A 6,650-nucleotide genomic window follows, 5' to 3' on the forward strand; every position below is an offset into this window, starting at 1 on the left:
AAATGAACTATACGATCTTGTGCTATGTTTAGGATTGGGTCTTGTCCATCACATCATTCTCCTAATGATGTGATCTCGTTATCAATGACATCCAATGCCCATAGTCAGGAAACCATGACTATCTATTGATCAACGAGCTAGTCAACTAGAGGCTTACTAGGGACATGTTGGTGTCTATTATTCACACATGTATTACGATTTCCGCATAACACAATTATAGCATGAATAAAGGACAATTATCATGAACAAGGAAATATAATAATAATGCTTTTATTATTGCCTCTAGGGCATATTTCCAACAATCTCCCACTTGCACTAGAGTCAATAATCTAGTTACATTGTGATGAATCGAACACCCATGGAATTCTGGTGTTGATCATGTTTTGCCCTAGGGAGAGATTTAGTCAATGGATCTGCTACATTCAGGTCCGTATGTACTTTACAAATATCTATGTCTCCATCTTGAACATTTTCACGAATGGAGTTGAAGCGACGCTTGATGTGCCTTGTCTTCTTGTGAAACCTGGGCTCCTTGGCAAGAGCAATAGCTCCAGTGTTGTCACAGAAGAGTTTGATTGGCCCCGACGCATTGGGTATGACTCCTAGGTCGGTGATGAACTCCTTCACCCATATTGCTTCATGCGCTGCCTCCGAGGCTGCCATGTACTCCGCTTCACATGTAGATCCCGCCACGACGCTCTGCTTGCAACTGCACCAGCTTACTGCCCCACCATTCAAAATATACACGTATCCGGTTTGTGACTTGGAGTCATCCAGATCTGTGTCAAAGCTAGCGTCGACGTAACCTTTTACGACGAGCTCTTCGTCACCTTCATAAACAAGAAACATTTCCTTAGTCCTTTTCAGGTACTTCAGGATATTCTTGACCGTTGTCCAGTGTTCCTTGCCGGGATTACTTTGGTACATTCCTACCAAACTTACGGCAAGGTTTACATCGGGTCTGGTACACAGCATGGCATACATAATAGAACCTATGGCTGAGGCATAGGGGATGACACTCATCTCTTCTATATCTTCTGCCGTGGTCGGACATTGAGCTGAGCTCAATTTCACACCTTGTAACACAGGCAAGAACCCCTTCTTAGACTGATCCATATTGAATTTCTTCAATATCTTATCAAGGTATGTGCTTTGTGAAAGACCTATGAGGCGTCTTGATCTATCTCTATAGATCTTGATGCCCAATATATATGCAGCTTCTCCAAGGTCCTTCATTGAAAAACTCTTATTCAAGTAGGCCTTAATGCTGTCCAAGAGTTCTATATCATTTCCCATCAAAAGTATGTCATCTACATATAATATGAGAAATGCTACAGAGCTCCCACTCACTTTCTTGTAAACACAGGCTTCTCCATAAGTCTGCGTAAACCCAAACGCTTTGATCATCTCATCAAAGCGAATGTTCCAACTCCGAGATGCTTGCACCAGCCCATAAATCGAGCGTTGGAGCTTGCACACCTTGTGAGCATTCTTAGGATCGACAAAACCTTCCGGCTGCATCATATACAATTCTTCCTTAAGGAAACCATTAAGGAATGCCATTTTGACATCCATTTGCCATATTTCATAATCATAGAATGCGGCAATTGCTAACATGATTCGGACGGACTTTAGCTTCGCTACCGGTGAGAAAGTCTCATCGTAGTCAACCCCTTGAACTTGTCGATAACCCTTAGCGACAAGCCGAGCTTTATAGATGGTCACATTACCATCCGCGTCTGTCTTCTTCTTAAAGATCCATTTATTTTCTATGGCTCGCCACTCTACGGGCAAGTCAGTCAAAGTCCATACTTCGTTTTCATACATGGATCCTATCTCGGATTTCATGGCTTCCAGCCATTTGTCGGAATCCGGGCCCGCCATCGCTTCTTCATAGTTCGAAGGTTCACCGTTGTCTAACAACATGATTTCCAAGACAGGGTTGCCGTACCAATCTGGTGCGGAACGTGTCCTTGTGGACCTTCGAATTTTAGTAGGAGCTTGATCAGAAGTATCTTGATCATCATCATTAACTTCCTCTCTAGTCGGTGCAGGCACCTCAGGAACATTTTCTTGAGTTGCGCCATTTTCCGGTTCAAGAGGTAATACTTCATCAAGTTCTACTTTCCTCCCACTTACTTCTTTCGAGAGAAACTCCTTCTCTAGAAAGGATCCATTCTTGGCAACAAAGATCTTGCCTTCGGATCTGAGGTAGAAGGTATACCCAATAGTTTCTTTAGGGTATCCTATGAAGACGCATTTTTCTGACTTGGGTTCGAGCTTTTCAGGTTGAAGTTTCTTGACATAAGCATCGCATCCCCAAACTTTTAGAAACGACAGCTTAGGTTTCTTCCCAAACCATAATTCATACGGTGTCGTCTCAACGGATTTCAACGGAGCCCTATTTAAAGTGAATGCGGCAGTCTCTAAAGCATAGCCCCAAAAAGATAGCGGTAAATCGGTAAGAGACATCATAGATCGCACCATATCTAATAGAGTGCGATTACGACGTTCGGACACACCATTACGCTGAGGTGTTCCAGGCGGCGTGAGTTGTGAAACTATTCCACATTTTCTTAAGTGTGTGCCAAATTTGTGACTCAAGTATTCTCCTCCACGATCTGATCGCAGGAACTTGATTTTTCTGTCACGTTGATTCTCAACCTCACTCTGAAATTCCTTAAACTTTTCAAAGGTCTCAGACTTGTGTTTCATTAAGTAGACATACCCATATCTACTCAAGTCATCAGTGAGGGTGAGAACATAACGATAGCCACCGCGAGCCTCAACACTCATTGGACCGCACACATCAGTATGTATGATTTCCAATAAGTTGGTTGCTCGCTCCATTGTTCCTGAGAACGGAGTCTTGGTCATTTTACCCATGAGGCATGGTTCGCACGTGTCAAATGATTCGTAATCAAGAGACTCTAAAAGTCCATCAGCATGGAGCTTCTTCATGCGTTTGACACCTATGTGACCAAGGCGGCAGTGCCACAAGTATGTGGGACTATCATTATCAATCTTACATCTTTTGGTACTCACACTATGAACATGTGTAGCATTACGCTTGAGATTCATGAAGAATAAACCATTCACCATCGGAGCATGACCATAAAACATATCTCTCATATAAATAGAACAACCATTATTCTCGGATTTAAATGAGTAGCCATCTCGAATTAAACGAGATCCTGATACAATGTTCATGCTTAAAGCTGGCACTAAATAACAATTATTAAGGTTTAAAATTAATCCCGAAGGTAAATGTAGAGGTAGCGTGCCGACGGCGATCACATTGACCTTGGAACCATTCCTGACGTGCATCGTCACCTCGTCCTTCGCCAGTCTCCGCTTATTCCGCAGCTCCTGTTTTGAGTTACAAATGTGAGCAACCGCACCGGTATCAAATACCCAGGAGCTACTACGAGTATTGGTAAGGTACACATCAATTACATGTATATCACATATACCTTTCGTGATGCCGGCCTTCTTGTCCGCTAAGTATTTGGGGCAATTCCGCTTCCAGTGACCACTTTCCTTGCAATAAAAGCACTCAGTCTCGGGCTTGGGTCCATTCTTTGGCTTCTTCCCGGCAGCTTGCTTGCCGGGCGCGGCAACTCCCTTGCCGTACTTCTTGAAGGCTTTCTTACCCTTGCCCTTCTTGAACTTAGTGGTTTTATTCACCATCAACACTTGATGTTCCTTTTTGACTTCTACCTCTGCTGATTTCAGCATTGCAAATACTCCAGGAATGATCTTTTCCATCCCCTGCATATTGAAGCTCTTGTAGCTCGGTGGAAGCGACTGAAGGATTCTGTCAATGACCGCGTCATCCGGGAGATTAACTCCCAGCTGAGTTAAGCGGTTATGCAACCCAGACATAGTGAGTATGTGCTCACTGACAGAACTTTTTTCCTCCATCTTACAGCTAAAGAACTTGTCGGAGACTTGATATCTCTTGACCCGGGCATGAGCTTGGAAAACCATTTTCAGCTCTTCGAACATCTCATATGCTCCGTGTCTCTCAAAACGTTTTTGGAGTCCCGGCTCTAAGCTGTAAAGCATGCCGCACTGAACAAGGGAGTAGTCATCAGTACGTGCCTGCCAAGCGTTCATAACGTCTTGTTCTGCAGGGAGAACAGGTGCATCACCTAGCGGTGCTTGTAGGACATAATCTTTCTTGGCAGCTATGAGGATGATCCTCAGGTTCCGAACCCAGTCCGTATAGTTGCTGCCATCGTCTTTCAGCTTGGTTTTCTCTAGGAACGCGTTGAAGTTGAGGACAACGTTGGCCATTTGATCTACAAGACATATTGTAAAGATTTTAGACTAAGTTCATGATAATTAAGTTCATCTAATCAAATTATTCAATGAACTCCCACTTAGATAGACATCCCTCCAGTAATCTAAGTATAACATGATCCGAGTTAACTAGGCCGTGTCCGATCATCACGTGAGACGGACCAGTCAACATCGGTGAACATCTTCATGTTGATCGTATCTTCTATACGACTCATGCTCGACCTTTCGGTCTTCTGTGTTCCAAGGCCATGTCTGTACATGCTAGGCTTGTCAAGTCAACCTAAGTGTTTGCATGTGTAAATCTGTCTTACACCCGTTGTATGTGAATGTTGGAATCTAACACCCGATCATCACGTGGTGCTTCGAAACAACGAACTGTTGCAACGGTGCACAGTTAGGGGGAACACTTTCTTGAAATTATTATGAGGGATCATCTTATTTACTACCGTCGTTATAAGTAAACAAGATGCAGAAACATGATAAACATCACATGCAATCAAATAATAAAAGTGACATGATATGGCCAATATCACATAGCTCCTTTGATCTCCATCTTGGGGCTCCATGATCATCTTGTCACCGGCATGACACCATGATCTCCATTATCGTGTCTCCATGAAGTTGCTCGCCAACTATTACTTCTACTACTACGGCTAACGCGTTTAGCAATAAAGTAAAGCAATTTACATGGCGTTTCTCAATGACACGCAGGTCATACAAAAAAATAAAGACAACTCCTATGGCTCCTGCCGGTTGTCATACTCATCGACATGCAAGTCGTGATTCCTATTACAATAGCATGAACATCTCATACATCACATATATATCATTCATCATTCATCACAACTTTGGCCATATCACATCACAGAACACTTGCTGCAAAAACAAGTTAGACGTCCTCTAATTGTTGTTGCATGTTTTACGTGGCTGAAATAGGGTTCTAGCAAGAACGTTTTCTTACCTACGTGAAAGCCACAATGTGATTTGTCAACTTCTATTTACCCTTCATAAGGACCCTTTTCATCAAATCCGCTCCAACTAAAGTGGGAGAGACAGACACCCGCCAGCCACCTTATGCAACTAGTGCATGTCAGTCGGTGGAACCGGTCTCACGTAAGCGTACGTGTAAGGTTGGTCCGGGTCGCTTCATCCCACAATACCGTTGAAGCATGATAAGACTAGTAGCGGCAAGAAAGTTGACAACATCTACGCCCACAACAAATTGTGTTCTACTCGTGCAAAAGGAACTACGCATAAACCTGGCTCATGATGCCACTGTTGGAGAACGTTGCAGAAAACAAAAAATTTTCCTACGGTTTCACAAAGATCCATCTATGATTCATCTAGCAACGAGTGATCGGACTGCATCTACATACCTTTGTAGATCACGCGCAGAAGCGTTCAAAGAACGGGGATGAGGAAGTCATACTCGACGTGATCCAAATCACCGGAGATCCTAACACCGAACGGACGGCACCTCCGCGTTCAACACACGTACGGTCAGCGTGACGTCTCCTCCTTCTTGATCCAGCAAGGGGAAAGGAGAGGTTGAGGAAGATGGCTCCAGCAGCAGCACGACGGCGTGGTGGTGGTGGAGCTGCAGTACTCCGGCAGGGCTTCGCCAAGCTCTATGGAGGAGGAGGATGTGTTGGAGAGGGAGAGGGAGGCACCAAAGGCAAAAGTAAGAGGTCCTCCATCCCACCCACTATATATAGGGGGGCCTAGGGGGGGGGGCGCCGGCCCTAGGAGATGCAATCTCCTAGGGGGGCGGCGGCCAAGGGGTGGGGGGCTTGCCCCCCAAGCAAGGGGGCGCCCCCCCCTTTAGGGTTTCCCCCACCCTAGGCGCATGGGCCCTAGGGGAAGTGGCGCCCCAGCCCACTTTGGGCTGGATCCCTTCCCACTTCATCCCATGGGGCCCTCCGGGATAGGTGGCCCCACCCGGTGGACCCCCGGGACCCTTCCGGTGGTCCCGGTACAATACCGGTGACCCCGAAACTTGTCCCGACGGCCGAAATAGCACTTCCTATATATAATTCTTTACCTCCGGACCATTCCGGAACTCCTCGTGACATCCGGGATCTCATCCGGAACTCCGAACAACATTCGGGTTACTGCATATACATATCCCTACAACCCTAGCGTCACCGAACCTTAAGTGTGTAGACCCTACGGGTTCGGGAGACATGTAGACATGACCGAGATCGCTCTCCGGTCAATAACCAACAGCGGGATCTGGATACCCATGTTGGCTCCCACATGCTCCTCGATGATCTCATCGGATGAACCACGATGCCGAGGATTCAAGCAACCCCGTATACAATTCCCTTTGTCAATCGGTATGCTAC

The sequence above is a fragment of the Triticum urartu genome, chromosome 2A (genome assembly GCF_056163025.1).
Source record: "Triticum urartu cultivar PI428250 chromosome 2A, HENAU_Tu73, whole genome shotgun sequence".
In the NCBI taxonomy this organism is placed as follows: Eukaryota; Viridiplantae; Streptophyta; class Magnoliopsida; order Poales; family Poaceae; genus Triticum; species Triticum urartu.